Source organism: Thermobia domestica, chromosome 3, assembly GCF_964235325.1.
Source record: "Thermobia domestica chromosome 3, izTheDome1.hap1.1, whole genome shotgun sequence".
Lineage (NCBI taxonomy): Eukaryota > Metazoa > Arthropoda > Insecta > Zygentoma > Lepismatidae > Thermobia > Thermobia domestica.
The window spans coordinates 256,133,637-256,154,685 of NC_137456.1; positions in this window are offsets into that span (position 1 = coordinate 256,133,637).

Here is a 21,049-nt window from a genome sequence, read left to right on the forward strand (position 1 = left end):
AAAGTTCAATTTTCTCAAAAAATATTCGGGGTACAATTTCTAATTTTTGTGGTACAGATTAGTGCATATTGGATACAAGTTTTGGTAGCTTTTTTTGCTTCGAATTGAAAAGGAAAATAAGTTCTCCAGCCCAGCCTGACGCGTCATTAAAAATTCATAATTCTCGGAATTTGTGGGGGTAGAAATCTTAATTTTGGTGATAAAAATTTGTATATATTGGGTACAAATTTTTGGTTCGAATTAGAAAGAAAATAAAGTGCGTTCCAGCTTGACCCACCAACAAAAATTCAAACGTCTACAACCTGGTAAGAGTTCAAATTCTTATTTTGCTGGTACAAATTGGCATATATTGGGTACAAATTTTTGGTACCGTTTTCATTCGAATTGAAAAAAAATATATATGTTTTCTGGATCAGTTTGACCTGCCATCTAAAATTCAAATTTCTCGAAATTGATGGCGGTACAAATTCTAACTTTGATGCTATAAATTGATACATACTGGTACAAATTTTTGGTGACGCTTTGATTCGAATTGAAAGAAAACAAACATGTGCGGGCCAGGTTGACCTGCCATGACAAATTCAAGTTTCTCGAAAGTCATATGTATCCTGTGTTTCAAAACTTGATTAGAATGTTTGCTTGAATTGGAACCCCAGTTTGTTCAGTTAATTTAACATAATCTACGGCAGTAAAAACGAAACAAACTACGGTACAATCCGGTATAAACGAAAATCTTTCAAATGAGCCAACTAAATCGTTTGTACAACGTGGTGGGGGGCCAGGTTCACACAGACCCCCCAATTTTGTTTTCTTAATTTTTCATAATCTATTATGTCTAAAATAAAACTCTTTGTGGTACAATCCGGTACTAACCAAGTACTTTTATGTGATATACAAAAATATTGTGTACTCGGTGTATTAAGTCGTGATTTGGGGGCCTGTTTGATCTGGGCCCCCATTTTGTTTCGTTAATTTTTCATAATCGGAAACGGTACAAACGAAACAAACTACGGTACAATCCGGTACAAACGAAAATCTTTCAAATGAGCCAACTAAATCGTTTGTACGACGTGGTGGGGGGGCCAGGTTCACACAGCCCCCCAATTTTGTTTTCTTAATTTTTCATAATCTGTTATGGTTAAACTAAAACTCATTGTGGTACAATCCGGTACTAACCACGTACTTTCATATCGCATACAAAAATCATGTGTACCCAGTGCATAAAGTCGTGATTTGGGGGCCTGTTTGATCTGGGCCCCCATTTTGTTTCGTTAATTTTTCATAATCCAGAACGATACAAACGAAACAAACTACGGTACAATCCGGTACAAACGAAAATCTTTCAAATGAGCCAACTAAATCGTTTGTACGACGTGGTGGGGGGCCAGGTTCACACAGCCCCCCCAATTTTGTTTTCTTAATTTTTCATAATCTATTATGGCTAAAATAAAACTCTTTGTGGTACAATCCGGTACTAACCACGTACTTTCATATCGCATACAAAAATCATGTGTACCCAGTGTATAAAATCGTGATTTGGGGGCCTGTTTGATCTGGGCCCCCATTTTGTTTCGTTAATTTTTCATAATCCAGAACGGTACAAACGAAACAAACTACGGTACAATCCGGTACAAACGAAAATCTTTCAAATGAGCCAATTAAATCGATCCTAGGACAATGTGGGGGGGGCTGCGTGAACTTGCCCCCCCAGTTTGTTTTCTTAATTTCTCATACTGCAGTACAGTACAAACAAAAATATTTGCGGTACAAACCGGTACAAACGAAGTACTTTTTATTGATATGCTGAAATCGTTTGTACCGAGAGGTGGGGGGGCCAGGTTCACAAGGGTCATGCAGTTGGATAACAAACTTCTTTTTTGTGACCGTACTTCTTTCCTTACAAGGTAAGCTATCCATCTCCTCGACGAATATCGCATTGACACTTGCACAAGTGGAAGAACATATTGAAAGATGGAAATATGCTTACTCTTACGATTCGCAACGTCGTCGAACCGGAAGTAGAATGATTCTTCCTCTTGCCCCTGAAAGTTATGTACTCTGGTCATACACGCTACAATGTGATACACTGGAACCTGTTTTCTCACGAAGACAAATATTGCACACTCAAGGTGATAACAGTCGGTGGTGATTGGGATCTCTAGTACGTCATTGGTGCGAACCGATATCAAATGGAACACGATACGATACACCGATCGTATGTTCCAAACGAAGACGTTTACCCGGTGGAGAAAAGGGACATGCTGAAACCACAACGCAAAACGGATTATTATTATTACTATTATTATTATTATTATTATTATTATTATTATTATTATTATTATTATTAGTAGTAGTAGTAGTAGTAGTAGTAGTAGTAATAGTAGTAGTAGTAGTAGTAGTAGCAGCAGCAGCAGCAGCAGCAGTAGTAGTAGTAGTAGTAGTATGATTAGCACTATTAATATGAGCAGTATGATGAGTAAAAATAATAATAATAAGAACACAAGACATAGGCCCGTTAAGTAACGAAGGACTTGAGTGTACTCTAGTACTGCTATAAAGGTTTTAAAATCCACAAACAACCATATCCCAGACGGAATTCGAAGTCGAGATCCTTGAGTCGCTCGTTTGACGCCTCAATCAACACGAACATAAGGTCGACAATAAGACGAAGAAGACGACAAAGAAATAATAATAATAATAATAATAATAATAATAATAATAATAATAATAATAATAATAATAATAATAATAATAATAATAATAATAATAATGTACCAGTGGTTCTCAACCTAATTCCGACCACGAACTCCATATTATCACATCCTCTTGTCAGCGACCCCCTTATAATTTCTGGTTTGTAATAAGCTTGTGTCTGATTTTTAATATACCTATTGCGGAAATCTCACTATTATTTCTATAATAGTAGAGTCCATTTCTTGTATATAGTGGATAAAGTAACTTCCGTAAAAGCGAATGAATTAAAACCAAATTTGAACCTTCATTCATATTACAAATATCGAATCCGATCCGACATACTGTTTCAAAATGGAGGCCGTTTGAAAATTTTAAAACTTCATAACTTCCTTAATTTTGGGTCATATGATAAAAAAAAATAAAAATAAAGTGCATTTGCATTCTTCTGGTATTTCAATATGCATTTCTCATTAGTTTCATATCGTACCTCTTTCATTTAAATTGATTTGTAACCAACTGTGCACCTGTTGAATATGTTTAGTAGACCATTTTTTTTATTGACAGTATGAATACAAATATGTAAAAATTGTCTATCAGAACAAAATTCAAAATAATAATTATTTAAAAATATTTCCTGGTATTATATTCTAACTATATTTCTCTCTTTCGCTTATCTTCGCAACCCCCAGGTTGAGAAACCCTGTCCTATACTATTTTTTCTTTTTGCAGACCTCGTATTCCTGTGGGTTGAGGCGTCAAGCCAGCGACTCAAGGGTCCCGAATTGGAATCCCAGTTGGGGTATGGTTTATTGTGGATTCTAAAACCTTTATGGTAGTGCTAGAGGACACTCAAGATGGGCCGAACACCTTGGTTACTTAAAGGGCCCAACAATACATTTGTTGTTCTCTTCTTCTCATTATTATTATTTTTACTAATCATACTGCTCATATTAATAATACTAATCATACTACTACTACTAATACTACTACTACTGGTAATCATAATAATAATAATAAGTCATACTAATAACAATAATAATCATAGAAAGCCATTTTTGTGGTTTCAGCGTGTCACTTTTCTCCACCGGGTAAACGTCTTCGTTTGGAACTTACGATCGTGTATCGTGTTCCATTTGACGTCGATTCCCATCAATGATGTACTAGACATCCTAATCACCACCAACTGTTATCATCTTGAATTTGCAATATTTGTCTTCGTGAGAAAACAGATTCCAGTGTATCACATTCTGGCATGTATGACCAGAGTACATAACTTTCAGGGGCTATGGTGAAACGATCATTCTACTTCCGGTTCGACGAGGTTGCGAATCGTAAGAGTAAGCATATTTCCATCTTTCAACATGTCCTTCCACTCGAGCAAGTTCCAATGCGATACTCGCCGAGGAGTTGAATAGCTTTCCTTGTTAGAATATTATTGGAATTTGCAAGAAATGTCGTAATGTTATGTAACGACTTAAACGACGTATTGCGAAATTATCAAGAAAATTAAAAGTATCAGTACGCCATTTTTGTTGTATGCCATATTTATTGTACATTTGCTCATGGTAGAGATGTAGCTGAGTTTTAATCTATATATTTCTTCTATACTTTTGTTTCAAGTCTCTTTTGAAAATTTTGAAATTATCAATTTTTTATTTATGAGGAGTGAGAAGTGCAATTCTAATTATTTTTCCTTCACGCCCTTCACATCCCCTAACGTACTGTACATTTACTCAAATAGAAGAAATTTCTTTTCAACTTATTTTGTATTCATTAGTTTAGGGTATATTGATATTTATAAAGCAAATCTCTCTCCTGGCAGAAAATTTTCTTTCTTGAGAAACCTATACTTTTCTTTCCTTACATAATATAAGAACGGAGTGTACCTTAGTTTGCTTATTATTACAATTAGTATATAAATAAGGTATGAGGAATATTTACACATTTTTGGTGTATTTGTATATATATGGTGAAGCGTGGAAGTGACTGTTAAGCTGAGTGTACCTCTATACTCGACCACTTGGAGCAAGAGGTTGGCCCCAGACCAAACTACCAATTTGAACTTCTAGAGGTTCGCCGTCGATGAAATAATTCACCCACATGGAGCACAGGCCAATATTGAGTGGCCATCATTGAGTTTATATTTAGTATTTTATTCGTCATGCTTGACAGTTTTTTGATGAGATGAGAAATACATTCCTCAATTGTATCTTGTTTGGACATCTTTGTGCCAGGACATTTGCTTTGGTAATTTGTAGATATCTTCATTTTTGGAAATACAAAGAATCATTGAAGGCAACAAGAGGAAGGCAAGGTAAATGTTTTAATATTTCCTAAGTAAACTTCCTTTCAATCACTTTACCTTTCTTAGCTTCCACTCATCTACCCTGTATATTAACATTTTGTAATCAATGTCTTTCGGTCACGTAATTTATGTATAACCCTTATGCCTTAAATTGCATGAGAGATTGTTAGCTTTCATCCCCAACTACATCCTTTAACTCTGAGTAATTTTACGGTAATTTTAGAGTAATTTTACGTATTCGTCTTAACTATTTAAACTGACGTCACCAAACTGCACATTAATGTGATCTGTCTTAAATTATACTTTGATTTGTAGCTGAGAGACTCAACGTAGGAATAAAACAACCATAGAAATAGTATTCCTTATTTTTCAGTCTCTAACCCATTCGTATGATCAGAAAATGTTAGATAAGTTTTCTAGTAGCTCAATTCAATATTTTTTGTAGCTTTATTTAAGTTCTTTCAAATGGTATATTGTAACAACACAATATTATGATTCCTAATTGAAATATGGTCATTTAAATCGACCTATGTCCCTCCACACGGCTGCCATTTTGATAACGTCACCATAGGGCTTCATAATCTCTGATCAAGTGTCTCCCGACAGTTTTTTAATCCTTCATATACACATAACTTCTCTGCAAAATAGCACACTGGTGTCCAGAAGTGAAATATGTTGATGATATTTGCATTAGCTCCACCGACAACCTGGATTTTAACCAATGGAAAGAGTTGGATGTTGGTTTTGTATCTATATATTAATAGCGGTGTCTGTGAACAAAAAACTTCAGATCCAAATTGAAAGTGACTATGTTTGTGATTCTTAATCTCTTCAACCACCCGACTTCTCTTTTTAATCTCGATCAAAATTTTGAACTAGATGCAGTTCTGGCCTGGGAGTGTTTTTAGCTATTCACTTTGACGGTAGAGCTTAGGGGAGCGGGAGGCGGGGGAATTATAAAAAATACATAAAACTTAACTCTTGAACCAAACGACCAATTTCGATCAAGTTTTCAACATAGATGACGTTTGTGCCCGAGATGGATTTTACCGTTCCCCTTTGACGGAAGAACGTAGAGGATGGGAGGAGAGGGAGATTTCCAAAAATAAAGAAATATAAAAATAAAAGTCACCATGTTCGTGAGTTAATAAGTCTTGACCCACCCGATCGATCTTAATCAAATTTTCAACATAGATGAAGTTCGAACCTGGGAAGTTTTTTTTAAATTTTATTTTGATGGTTGAACTTAGAGGTGGGGAGGGAAGGAGGGTAAATATATGAAAATGAATAAAACTTATTAACTCTTGAACCACCTGACCGATCTCGATCAAACTTGCAACCTAGTTAAGGTTCGGATCTAGGATGTTTTCATCATTTTAGTTTGACAGCACAATGTAGGGGATGTAAGTAGGACATATATGTAAAAAAAAATAATAAAATAAGATAAAAGTGACTGTCTTTGTGACTTCATCACGCTTAAACCACCGAACCGATCTTAATTAAATAATCAACATAGATGAGATTCGGACCTGGGGTGGTTTTTATCATATGCCTTTGACGGTAGAACCTAGGGGAGGGGGAGGAGAATTAATATATAAAAGTAAATAGAACTTAACTCTTGAACCACCCAACCGATCTCGATCAAATTTTCAACATACATGACATTTCTATCATGCTGTGCCCCGCAACATGGGGAGAGGAGAGGGATATATAAAAATCAGCGAAAATGTCCAATATCAAAGAGAGCTTTAGTAATAGTAAACACGGAACATATTACTACATTTCCTTAATTTAATCCATCGAAATTGGGATGTGTCTTAGATTTGAGGACGTCTTAAATTCGAGTAATTATCAAGAAATTCTTAATTAAAGATATTATTAACGTGTTATTAAAACTACTTTGCTAGCCATAAATATTTTAAATTTTGTATCATATTCAATCATTCAGACAACAATAGTGTCCTGCGCTTTCGCAGGACGTGCGGATTTGCTAGTTTTTGTTTAATAGTACATGTAAATGTTCAGTTGAATATTTAGTAACCTGCAGACCGGCTTGTACCCACATTTATTCAATTTCGTATTCTAAAAAAAAATATGCTCTTTGCTGTTATTGATACCCTTAAACACAGAAAATGTGTACTGCATATTATTAATTACCTGAGTACTCCCTTTTGTTACGTTTATGAACTTGCTTCGGGAGATATTGGTACCTTACTCTTTCTCGATGTTCTATAGTAAGAAAAAAATCGCTCTGAAAGCAGCACTAGAAATTTGTCATTGAATTCTATTAGGTAAAATTTTGTTGTTTCTTGTGAACGCTGACTAATTTTAGATTTCCTGTAATGACGTTACAACTTTTTTCCTCCTGTTGTAGTAGTTGTCATGGCAACATGCAGTGGTTGAAATCTAAAACTTTTCGTAAGAAAAACAGAGAAATGAAAAGCTAAACAATAACATCAAGAGAGCTTTCGAGTGTTCATTGTCTTAGCTTTCACTTGCAAGACATTTCAGAAGTTGAAGAACTCCCAGCAGAGATTGAAAATGAATACTCAAAGGTAGCAAAGGTAGTTATGTCAAGATAAGGAACTTCTTAGAAATGGGAAGGTTAGTTTTTATGTCGGTTTCTTCATCTTGTACTAAAAAGAAAGCAAAAATTATATTTTCAACGCGTTATAGTTTTCGACCAACAGACCGTGGCGTTTCAGTATGCCATGAGCAGTAGAAGGAAACGAAATGCAAGTTTTAGTCTTTTGTCTAATCGCAAAGGTCAACGAAGGTCTTCTTTGTGTCTATAAATTGCTGCATATTGCTACAGTTGTGTTCTAACATAGCTTGATTTCAGTGCACTTTACACAACATTCTTATTTCTGATTTATCTTATCTCGTTATTGTTTGACACAATTCACGCAACAGCTAACGATTGCCAGACGACTATACTACAAGAGTCATGTTGTCATAGAATAGATACAGACAGTACCAAACACTGTTGGACAGACCGGTATCCAGCCCAAAATTGTAGGGGGGGGGGCATCCAACCATATTATAATTCATCTCCATATTATAGTTCATTTGAAGCATACCATGAAAACGTTAGGTAGGCAGCAAAACTTTAGGGGAGCCCAACTCCCTAGATCCCCCGTGGATATGAGCCTGCGGTCGGATAACTGCTCTGCTCAACAGTTAACACTATGTCTAATTTGTGTTTGGATTCCAACGCTCGAGGTTTCCATCTGCGTGCTTTGCAGCACTCTAAATTCGTTTCCAAATGGATATAAGGTTCAATTTTTGTATGTTTGAATGCGTAGCCAATATTGAATCTAGACATATTTTAAATTGACTATCTTTTATCTGTTATGTGATATTAGAAATGTAATAGAATTAACAGTAGGTCTACAACAGGTTAACCTTGTGTTTCGTAAGTTAACATCTATAATTGTTACGGTTGATTATTTTTTGTTACTGTAACTTTTCTCTGATCTTTGCGACTGTCGATACATAAAACCTGGTTCTTAAATCGCTTAGCTCACGAATAGAACATTATGTATCAGGAAGTAATATTAATGATTGTATTGAGAGGAGAAATACCATGTTGTCGATATATGGATGAACCATTAAATTAGATATGCTTTGTTCAATATTTCTTTTCAGTCGCGAGGCTATATGAGAAAGTATCTTTCTCATCCTCAAGGGTAAAATGCTTAGCACTTCGTCAGAGAGGATCAAAACTATTTGTATCTGGCAACACTTGCCTGTTGCGCCATGTACATGTCAATTTACGATAATGGTATCTAATAAATCTGTAATGTAAACATTATGGAAAACAAAAATAAAATCGATTTGTGGCAAACTGCACTACCACCAAATTGTTAGTTAATGTTGACTAGCACTTAATGGGTGAGGTTAAATTTACATCGAAGTTGTACCACTACATGAAGTTGCACAACCCGATCGTGACGTAAGGTACTTTGCACACAGCTTTATATTGGTAAAAAAAAAGTTATTTACTTACATTACGAAACTGCTGAGCGAGCGAAGGGGATCAGAAAGCCCGCAGGGCTCATTTTATTCCACCTTTACCCTCATTATAATACCACGTGACATTACGTCATGATCAGGTGGTGCAGCTTCAATGTAAATCTAACCTCACCCAAAATTTAATTGTTCGCTGTTTTTAAATTTAGCCTTTCTTTCCACGATCAAAGTACATAGGATGAGGACAAATTTTAGCATTGGATATAGTGAATCGAAGCCAGAACTTCCGCGTGAAAGGTAGGAATGATGGAAGTCATCGGAAGATTTGGAGACAAATTTCAATATAAGATTATGTAGTCCGGATTTTTGTTAAGCTGCATATATACCGATGATAACAATTGGTACTCAAGAGATACAGTGAATTACAAACAAATAAAGAAGGCAGATGAATGAATAATTGTTGGAATAATATTCATGTGAAAAGAGTGGGCCTGGGTTCCAACTTCAACCCTGTGCTTGTTGTCCCATGCAAGTATCAAATGATGTAGAGAAAATTGTATTAGAAATGAGCTTGTGTGTGTGTGTGTGTGTGTGTGTGTGTGTCGGTGTGTGTGTGGTGGACAGTAGAAACTGTAACGGTGACAAGTGCATTATGGAAGCACATATGCAGTTGTAGAAGAAGATGAAGCAAGTTGAGATTATATTGTTGAGTGGTATTATGCTGCTGTAAAACCCGACTAACATAGGAGTAGTGATTTTGTCTGGAGGCACACGTGTTGTGCTAATCGCGGATATTGTTCGAACACTACAGTTCAGTGCAGGCCCGTATCCAAGAGGGGTATAGGGAGTCGTTCCCTTAAATTTTTACGCCCCCCAAATTTTCACGGTAGGCTTGCGAATGAACTATAATATGATGATGAAATATAATATGATTCGATCGGGCGCCTCCTAATTTGTACCGGCTGCCCTACTCTTTTGGGCTGGCTACCGGACTGGTTCAGTGGAGTAGAGTCTCACTGCTACAGTGTATTCAACACTTCCTCAAATTGGCAGTTAAATTCATATAAATAACCTGATTTATTTGCACTTTAATATGGAACATACTGTTATATTAATGCAACATTAAGAAATCATAAAAAGATAGGACCTTTTCAAAAATAGGCGTTCTTTTATTTTTAACTTAACTTACTTGCTAGACTTTACTTTCAAGGAAGTTTTTTGTGTTGCAATTTAGATTGAATTAACATCACTTACGCGACAAATACCAGTTACAGTATAGATCATTAAATTTTAAGGTTAATGCACATATACTACTGAATTAAAATATTTTTCATGGGAAGAATATAAATTCTTTGAAGACATATTTTTCTCTAAGCACTCCAAATGTTTCTTATATTGAAACGTTTTCTTCGGGCTGGCCATGAATTTATCACTGCCTACATTCTATAAACTCAATGGTACTAGGGGGGGCCGCGGTGGCTCAGTGGTAGAGCGTTCACCTCTGGCGCTTGGGGTCCCGGGTTCGATCCCAGCCCCCGCCAAGTGAACTTTGTGGTGGACAAACACCGTGTGCGTGGGTTTTCTCGGGGTTCTCCCGTTTCCTCCCACTTTCTTCATTCCACCATTTCATTCATTTCTCATAACCACCGTCTCCTTTAGCCTAACCGGCATAACCGTGGGACGTAAAACTCACAGATTTCATTTCATTTTCAATGATACTAGGCACAGTCACAATCGAATAGGGTGAACAGCCTACATGTCGTATCGTCAGTAACTTCGGAATGAGTCGAGTCGATCAATTTTAACTCAAAATTCTTTGGGATATAGAAAACTTGATTTTCTGTACTATTCTGAGGTAAATTCGTTCTGTTTACGAATGAACATAGAGGGTACACTTGTGTGGGTTACAATATAATTAAAATATTTTGAAAATAACTTCTAAAATCTTATTTGTCTTGAATTCATTCATGAGATTTGAGAAAAATTTTATATTGAATTCCTGAATTTAAAAATGTCTCAAGTCTATCAGAGTACTTTTTTTTCAGGAGACACAAAAGCAGTATAATATTCAATTTTATTTTGTTTTGAGTGTTGTTTTGTAGTTTGTCTTATTAACTGTGTTCCTTGTTGGCCCTCCTTAAAGTACCAACTGAGAGAAACAGAGTATAGTTTTGGATTTGGGGGCCAAAATCTGGTAAAAAAAAAAAAAAAAAAAAAAACGTTTACTGGAAAAATGAGTTGATGGTACGAAAATGTAATTACTAAGTGAAGGTAAGTATTACGTTAACTCTCCTAATCTGAATAAACAAAGACTACAGAAAATATAGCGAAAAAGTACGAATTTTAAACAAAAAATTCTGCCCTTCCAAAACCAAGATTATGCCATAAAACAGATATATCAACTTGATATATGTATCTATTGGCTTGGAATGATTTTGAACTCAGGTCCTCAATTGCAAACGTTTTTAAGGTTAAGTACCGTTACATTCGCAAAGTGTGAATAATTGGTTACTTTATATAGTACTGAAATGCGAAACTTTACTTGCATCGAGACTCTTGCCATACCCCAAGCAAATCCTGAAATGGGGCAACTGCGTTGTGTTATAATATTGTTGAGCGATAGTTGTGATTTACCGGTACATATAAAAATGTACCGAAATCGAACCGCTAAAGACATATTGGTACATCGACTTCGAATTCGGGTGAAAATTTCCAATATGGTGTTCTTTAAATATCTGAGAGGCGACAAACTTTACGTTTCTCGTTATTAGCGACTAGGGTCAAATAAACCACGATAACCGAGTAAAATGTTTTTCAGTCATTAAAATTTTCCGTTGCAGCAATGTGACTTGCCTGAATTCAAAAACGTCCTAAATTCCTCAACTCATTTGAATAACACCTCAGGTCCTTTTACTTTGGATTAGAGGGTAAAAGTGAGGGGGAACGCTGTGTACGTCATTCCCCCATTGCCTATATATATATATATATATATATATATATATATATATATATATATATATATATATATATATATATATATATATAAAGGCTTCCCTCCACTTCCGAAAAGAATACAATGAGTAAAACTAGGCAAGAGGATGGCGTGACGTCATGCGTCCTCTTAACCTTTTCAGATCCACTTTTACTTCTGCTTGAGATGTTATATTTTCAGCTTAAATTATTGTGTATTAAAAAGAGGCAGTTGATAATACTGATATTTACACTAGAATTAGTGTTACAAAACCGGCCGCCGACACTCGTTCGATGGTCGAGTAATATCTTTTGGTGTCTGTGTTGATCGACACAATTAATTATTGTTGAAATTTGTAGTAGTTTACAGAGGTCGAGAGGAACTAATATCTTAAAGAATATGTATATAGAATAAATTTATATACAGAGAAATGTTTCAGCGAAACGAGTTATATTAGTAGGAGTTTATTGTTCCTTTTCAACAGTGAGGCTATATGAGACAAGGACTTATAGTATATCTACCGTAATGAGTTCAAAATTCATGGTTTTTCCTCCAGAAACCGCTCCAGGAACCAGGTGTACCAAAGACATGCGAACTAGCAACTCGACCAGCGGGTAGAAACAAGGAGTAGTGCTGTCAACGGGTCGGGTCGGGTCGGGTTGAAGACCGACCCGACCGGTGACCCGAATTGACTGACCCGACCCGACCCGAGTGACCCGATCCGTGATCCGACCCGATTGACCCGACCCGAATAACCTGACCCGAGCTGACCCGATTGACCCGAAAACCTGATCTGAGGTGACCCGACCCGACCCGTTTGAGAGCACTACGTCACGACACTGGGTGAACGCAGAAATGCACTCCAAATGGGAATTAAACCCGGACCACGTGTACCGAAGTCTTACACGTTAACCACTAACTAGATCAAGCGGGGGATTTGTATATGCATCTTAGGGACTATTTGACACTTTTGAGGTTTGGTTATTTCTTTTTTTTTTTTTAACTGATAGCAGTGTCCGACGTGGGAGAAATTTATTTTTTTCTTGCTTTAGTTCTATGTGACGAAATTTTTCTTGAAGGTCAGTGTTCTCACCTGCTCGGAAGGCAGAGTGTCTTCTTGGAAGGTAGTAGCAAGAGTCTCTTGGCAGAGACAAAAGGAAATCGTTTAATTATAATGATAAGGGTTGAGGAAACGGGAGAACACCTGCGATTTTTTCCAACCCTTCAACTTTCATTCCAAAATAGGTTCTTATGATTCCGGGACCCACGCCACTTTGGTTTTTCTTTCTCGGTAATTAAAATGTATTATACAGTATAGATAGTTGCAAGTAAGAAGATACTGTGACCATCAGCACGGCCACAAAACTACGTTTTTGGACGAACAGTGTATTTATTCTTTAACTTTTATTCATGCAACGAAATTATTATTTTAGTCATAGAAAAGAAAAGCTATTTTTCTTTTGGTGAGAACTTCAACTCTTTTCCTTGTCTTCAGGTGTTCTTTAGTCGTTCTTATCGCTTCTCACGGTGGAACAAAGAACTTGTTGTTTATCAATACAACGTTTATCGTCTGGACAAAGTGCTTCGTAGCAGCCAACTCATTTTTTTCTTTCCCTAAAAATAGTTACCAACTTATAGTTTTCGTTACCATGACTGTTCCATATATATTTTCTTCATAGCAACATTTATTAAGATTGGAAATATTTTTGGATACGAAGTTGATATTGTGTGTGAACGAATTTTCGTCGTCTGCCGTGTTCTCACGCACTCATATTACGTCATTCTTCCTACCGTGAGAACAGTGTTCATGGCTTACAGGAGTCGTAGCTGAAATGACTCACTGTTTTACGTATAATAGTAGTGTATAAAAATCTAATAGTCATGGAAAGAATCTACTAGTTCAGACTGCAACACTTTTTTTTAACTATTACTTCTAAATTTCGTTCCCACGGGACCGAAGTAAATGTTGACAGTGTTCTCCATTATACCGTTGTTATATTGGTATTGTGTATGAATGCAAAAAACTTTGGCATTTCTTTATTTTTTTGTACAACGCACTACCAACCCGAAGAATAGTGAACGGGTTATTCCCAAGCGTGAGTAGAAGCAAGGAGTTCGCCCAAGTCGTCGTAACCAGCATGAAACAAATAATCCGGAAGAACGTTGTGTTAGTAAAATATATTAATATAAATGAGTGTAACAAAAACTTAAATATGTAAGAGAAGTATTTCTTTCGTGCAAAGGTAAAAAGTAAACGAATATCTTTTGGACATGTAGTATTTCTTGGGAGTCAAGAAACTTCATCAGTGCTTCACGTATCTCTCCATTTCTCTTGTAATAATTACGCAGTGAAAGTCTCATCTCAGTGCGAATAGTAAATTTATTGTGCAAGTGATATCAATACAAGGGCTCTGTTTCTAGTGTTCTTATATAGTATGCGCATACCTATCATGCAGCATTAAGTGTTTTATTTTTCATGATTTCGTCTATTTGATTCCATCAGTACTACTCCTTCTGTTTGAGCATTTAGCTCTGTAAAGTGAAAATTTTGTGTGTTGTTGATATATATATTTCTTATTCCATTCCGTACACACATATATTCATGTTTAATAAATAGGAATTCACCTAAGGAAGTATTATCGCATTCATTCATGTGTGTATGAATCCCTGCGAACAGTCGGCTTGCCAGTTACGTATATGCATACGTAGGTATACGTAAAAGTAAGTATAATACAACCTGAGTCTCAAAGGCACCAACGTTGCTCATGCCAAATCACTTGTTATATTTCAACATTGTCAATCTGCGCCTGAACAAGGTATGAGCCTGGACCAGAATTGTTATCAGGTGTTTTCTTAGGGAGTTTTTCGGAAGCCAGCACCCAAGGGAAACGGTAGGTAGCAATACACAATATGAATTTTGTAATTTAAAATTTAAAAAAAAAAACAGTATGATAATTAATTATAAAGTACTAATTTTATTTCATCACTTTCAGCTTAACAAACGAAATTCAAACAATTCGCACCCTGGGTCTTGGGCATCAATATTGCGTTCTATTCTTTGTCTTGCACAGTCAAGTCTTGGTCCTGCATTTCGTAGTCTTGATGGCCTTTCATGCTATACAAGATCCAAGAATGCTAGCCTCATCGGTACGAATGAAGACCAAGTGTGATTTTGATTATGGTCTTTCATACTATACGGAAAGCAAGAAAATATGCTCATTGCTACTTGGTGATCACCAAAACAAGGCCAAGAGCAAGATTACTATGTACCTCGTTTTCTATATCGAATCTTTATCTTGTTCTTGTATCGATGTTGTTCGGCTTGGTGAAATGAAATGAAATATTCTTTTTAAGGTCCCTCGATTCTGCACCGAGGCTAAAGGAGATGGTGACCATCAGAAATGAACGAAATGATGGAATAAAGAAAGTGGGAGGAAACAGGAGAACCCCGAGAAAGCCGACTACACGGCATTTCTCCACCACAAAGCCCACTTGGCACAAGCTGGGATCGAACCATGGACACCACGCACCAGATATGAATTATCTCCATTGAGCCACCGCGGCCCCGCTTGGGCTTGGTCGTCCATATCCAATCTTTCTTTTGGCCTTGCTTAAACAACTTATAGTTTAGTTCTAAATCCAGACTCCATATTGGCGTAGATATTAACATTACAGTTGATTGGTAAAATCAATCTTCCACATTTAAAAATTAAAGTACACACAAGTACAAAAATAAGTATTTACCATAAAAACAATAGCTACAAGTGTTCAAAATAGATTTATGGTTTCTATAAGATCAATTGAAAATTGCTATTTTTAATTAGACAAGAAGTGAAAAACAGCAGCTTTCGACTGATCCGACCCTATAACCTGACCCGACTGACCCGACCCGACAACCCAACCAGGATAACCCGACCCGAGCTGACGCGACTGATCCGACCCGACAACCCGACCCGAGCTGACCCGACTGACCCGACCCGTTTGAGAGCACTACAAGGAGTGAAATGTTGAGGCATGAATTCATTGTGATTATAAGGCGGAATGTAAACGCTCAATATAGGAAGTGTATTTGTTGATATTGGCCAATAATGCAAACGAATAACATGCAAAGTAGAGCACTGAATGAGGTAATATTTTTGAAACTTTCCTACTTTTATGGTGGCTAGCGCGCGCGCCTTTGGTGAACGTACTTGCGAATTCGATTTCCAGTGGGGAAGCATTCTTGAACGCTTTACAGTGTTTCGAATTCTAGAACAAACAGCAGGTTCACGTTTCATATAACCTTTGTGCTGATGAGGACTGCTGAACTTCAATAAACAAATAAGCAAACGGATTATTAACTTAAACTGAAATTCCAAGTCTCGTTTGGTCTCTTCGTTGAAAATCAACACTAAACTTCTACAAACAGCCAAAGTAAGTCTTTAAAATGGATATGGATTTATTTATTAATTGCAATAAAATTAAGAACATTTCCTACACTAAAGAGGCATGTGTAGTAACATTTATATAAGGTAACACATGGAAAGGTTGAATGACAGAATTTTTAAATTAGAGTATAATGACAAATTTTATCAAAAGCCTTTTCCATATCCGTGAAAATAAGGGATGGTGGTAATGCCTTCTACAGAATGCACTTGTTTGTGACTGTTGTGCTAATATAAAGCAGCTGATTATTTATCAAAAACCGAGGACTAAAACTTTTTTGATGAGTTATAGTATATTACGTGTCAACATCAAGGTTCATTTGAGAAAAGGATTTTAATTTGAACAAGAAATGGATTTATTTATAGGTTCTTTTATTTGGAAGTATTTATTTATTTATATGGGATTGCTCATTCTGGTTCTAGGTCAAAACCGGCAAACAATAACAGCTAGAGCAGAAAAACAGTGTATACAAATACAGCGTGGACAAAAGCAGCGTATGAACTAAAATCACGCACAGACAAAAACTGAGCATGCAAATACAACGCATAGACAAAAACAGCGCATGCAAATAGTGTGGACAAAACAGGGTATGGATAAAAACCGCGCACATACAAAAACAGAGCAAGGACAAAAACCGTGTACAGACAAAAACAGCGCAATCAAATACAGTGTGGACAAAAATAGCTCATGCATGGTTCGCAATACACATCCTTTCCCAAAGTAAACATTCCCCAAACCAAACATTAAGGGAAGAGTTGTGAGACTAATCTAGTAAAGCACACTAGCTCTTCCGCTACACCCGACTCTTGGTTGTATCGCGCTGACTTGCAGTATGTCAAACTTTACTATAGACTTCAGTTTAGTGCTGATTTCTATCAGTCAGGACTATACACAGTCATGAGAAGAAGTAGGAACACTAGAACATCACCTCATGTATAGTGTCCATTACTGGAAGAACGGATAGAGGGAACAGATCAAGTAAAAAGCAAAGAAATTAACGAAATTACATCTAATGAGGAGTAATATAGGAAATTAAGCAAAATAGCAAAAGGTAAATCAGAATTAAGAAGACAATAATACATAGGACAAATGACTAAGTTTGTAAACAAAACGAAGAAACACCGAAATATTAATAACGTTTATAATAGTGTAGGTGAATGAATTGAAGAGTGGCTGTGAATCTTTCTGGACAGGAAGACTCCTCCATGATAGTCGGCATTTCGCGTGTCCCAGAAAGAAAACTGAATGCGTAGACTCGATATATCCCCGGATAAAACCGAATGCGAGATCTGGATATATAGGAAGAGTGTGTGGTTCGTTGCTTTTTCTCTTTCGTGTGTGTCAGGTGGAACGGTGTCAGGAAGTGGTGTTGTGTGTAAATAATAAATATATAAATACCTTTAATGAAAACATGTCTTAGAACGGAGGCACAATCCAGTATCCGCATTGCCGTATTCAAATGACATGCGGATCTCATAACGAACGGACATGAACGTGTCATCCGAATCAAACCTAGTTCATTCGATAACCATAACAAAGATATGTTCATGCACAAAAAATTAGGTGTCACGGACAATGGTGTAAGCCCCTGGGACCCCATCAACACTTTCTTTGGAAAGTCAAGGTTGTAGTTCATTTTCTTCAGCATGAAACAAGCTTTCTAGAGGTGCTATGTATTGGCGCCCATAACGTATTTGAACACGGAAAATTTGGATAATGTCGGAAAAAATTTCCTCCGAAATTTCCCCATCAAGTTTGGCCCCCTCTGGAGTGGTCCTGGCTAAGAGCATAAAATCCAAATGTATATTGAAAAATACTACAGAGATTAAGAAATGAGTGAACCAAGTTTTGTTTTGATAGACGGAGTAGATATGAAGAGAAAATTTGTATTCCAAAACGCTCTGTAATACAAAACCTACGACCCGAATTATAGAAAGAACATAATATTAAAAACTATAAACGCAATACTATTTATCTTGATATCAATAATTATACCACATTCTCTATTGAATGAAGCGAGCGTTTCAATAGTTATCATTCATATTGTCCCACGATATGTGGAGAGGGAAATTGGGGATAAGTCGCAAAAATGTTTTCCAAAATAGCTCTATTGTGAAGTTGTGCGTCCTCTTAAGCGACATGTGAGCCAGTAGGAGTCAGTGTGCGAATTAAAGGACATTTTACAGGGGTCATAAAGTGCACATCCGAAAAATTTAACATGGGGAAATTCAAAACTTATGAGAGATATTTAATTCTTCGGAGGGGATTTCCCCGCTCATTCTCCTGGTAAGTCGCACACAGGTAGGGGTACACAATTAAAATGTACTTCGAACAATACTAGGAGGAATATGGTTTGGAAGTATATCTTTAAACCAAGGGAGAAGAAATAGTATGACACCGTAAGAACGAAATAGAAGAAAGGGTACGAGTGGGGGTATCTGTGGATATAACGTGGGTATATCGCAATACAACTGTAGCACAGTTGCTGTTTCAAATGCTTGCTTCATTCTACAGAGAATGTAATACAAAGCTTTATATCAGGATAAATAGTAATGCGTTTATATTTTTATATTATGTTCTTTTTATAGGTTGGATCATAATTTCGGCTTCGTATATACAACCTTTCCTCTCATACCTATTAAGTCTATCAAAAGGAAACTTGGTCCACACATTTCCTAATCTCTATAGTATATTTACGGATACATTTGGAATATCTGCTTTACCTAGGGAACACTCCAGAGGAGGTCAAATTTGATGGAGGAATTTTGAAGGAAATTTTCCTTAAATGTTTTCCCGATTTTTCCTGTTCAGATACGTTATGGACGCCAATAGTATAACACCTCTGGAAAGCTTGTTTCATACTAAAGATAATGAACTATAAACCATGACTTTCTAATAAACAGTGTTGATGCAATAGCTATTTCACTGCGATCCTATGATTTTCTTTATCCTAACAGGCTAGTGGGCCCCAGGGACTTACTGCGTTGTCCGTGGCATCTAATTGTTTGTGCATGAGCATATTATTATGTTTATGTTTATAGAATGGACGAAGTTTGGTTCGGGTGTCTGAATGACGCGTCATGTCTGTTTCTTGTCAGACTAGACGTACAAGGAAGGACAAATCTGACCAGGTCTGCACTAAGTGCTCCGAGTGGGCCCTGGACCTCAAGTCGGTACGCTTGAGTCTGTCGTGATATGGAAATCCAATCAGAAACATTATAAAGTAAATAGATTTACATAAATATAAAATAGGAAGAAAACTGGAAATTGATCATGATAAGAGTAAGCAGAAGCGAACGTGTACAACGATAGTGAAAGTGAAAGTGAAGTAAATATATAAAATAAAGTGTGTTATAATATAAGCGAAAATAATACAAACTTTAAGGTGTGAATTGTGCCTACATAAATGCAACTCTTACTTCACATAGAAGTGCAAATTATAAGTAAGTTAAGTTGTATAGTGTTAGTGAACTGCTAGTGTAATGTGATATGGCAAAAAATTTAGGAGGATGTGGTAAATCCATTATTAATAAAATGTTAGTGAACAATCTCATAATGAAAGTGTTTACCGTACACAAGTGAACCAAAACAGGTGAAAACCAAGTCACACAAGGTGAAAACTTGAACCAGGAAAAAAGATAACATTAAAATACAAGAAAGATTAAGTATGAAGACTACAAAAGCAATGAATGATGAATAAACTAAACCAGGAGAGGAGATACTATTATCATACAAGAAATGTTAAGTATTAAGACTTTAAGACAATGAATGATGAATAAATTGAAAGATTAGAATAAGGCGTAACTCGAGTCAAGCAAGAAAGAGTAGTATAAATTAGTTTTGATATTAATATTTTATTTGCTCGGATAGTACATATAGATTTTGAAAATTTCTTACTTTTCAAATTTTATTTTATTTGTTTTGTGAGCTTTTGTTGTCTGTGGTTTTGATCTTTCTTTCTTCACCACTTCCCTTCCATTTTCCATTCCACTGTTCTTGTCACAAGAAAATAAAAAAAGATGAAAAATATAAGGAAGAAGAAGCATTGCTATGAGGATAGCCCTATTGCGGGGAATACTTTTAGGTGCAGAGACTGAGAGGTCGCGATCTGAACAACATAATAAAAAGTCACGCATTACAAACTTAAAATGGACTATGCGGGCGGTATCTACGAGGCATTAATACAGCTTTACCAACACGAAAAACTGGATGTTTCCTTGTTGACTATAGGGACGCTAAAAAAATCGGATTGGCATTTAATTTTTAAAATATAATTAATTTTTGTTTCTCACTTGTGGACTTTATATTACTAAAATGTGGTTATTTATCGATTAAATAAATGTTGCTAATAACAACGTGCACTGGAAATTCACATCCTAGAGCAAACAACACAACAAACAATTGATACTTAATGTAAAATATCAGGTATAACCGCTCAATGGATTTCTAAACTGCATATAATGGGGCAAATATATTTCTTTCCTGCACCCGGTTGTCAAGCGGACGATTACCAAGGCATGGATCCCATCGTTGCCGTAGTAACGGTTGATACGGTCAATGGTTCCGGGTTTCTATGGACACAGACCTACGGTTGTCAAAAGAATGTCCCGAAAGGTAACCATTTTCATGGCAAATTAGTGCAAGGGAGTGCCCTGTTGGCAAATAAGAGAAATTGCCCAAGT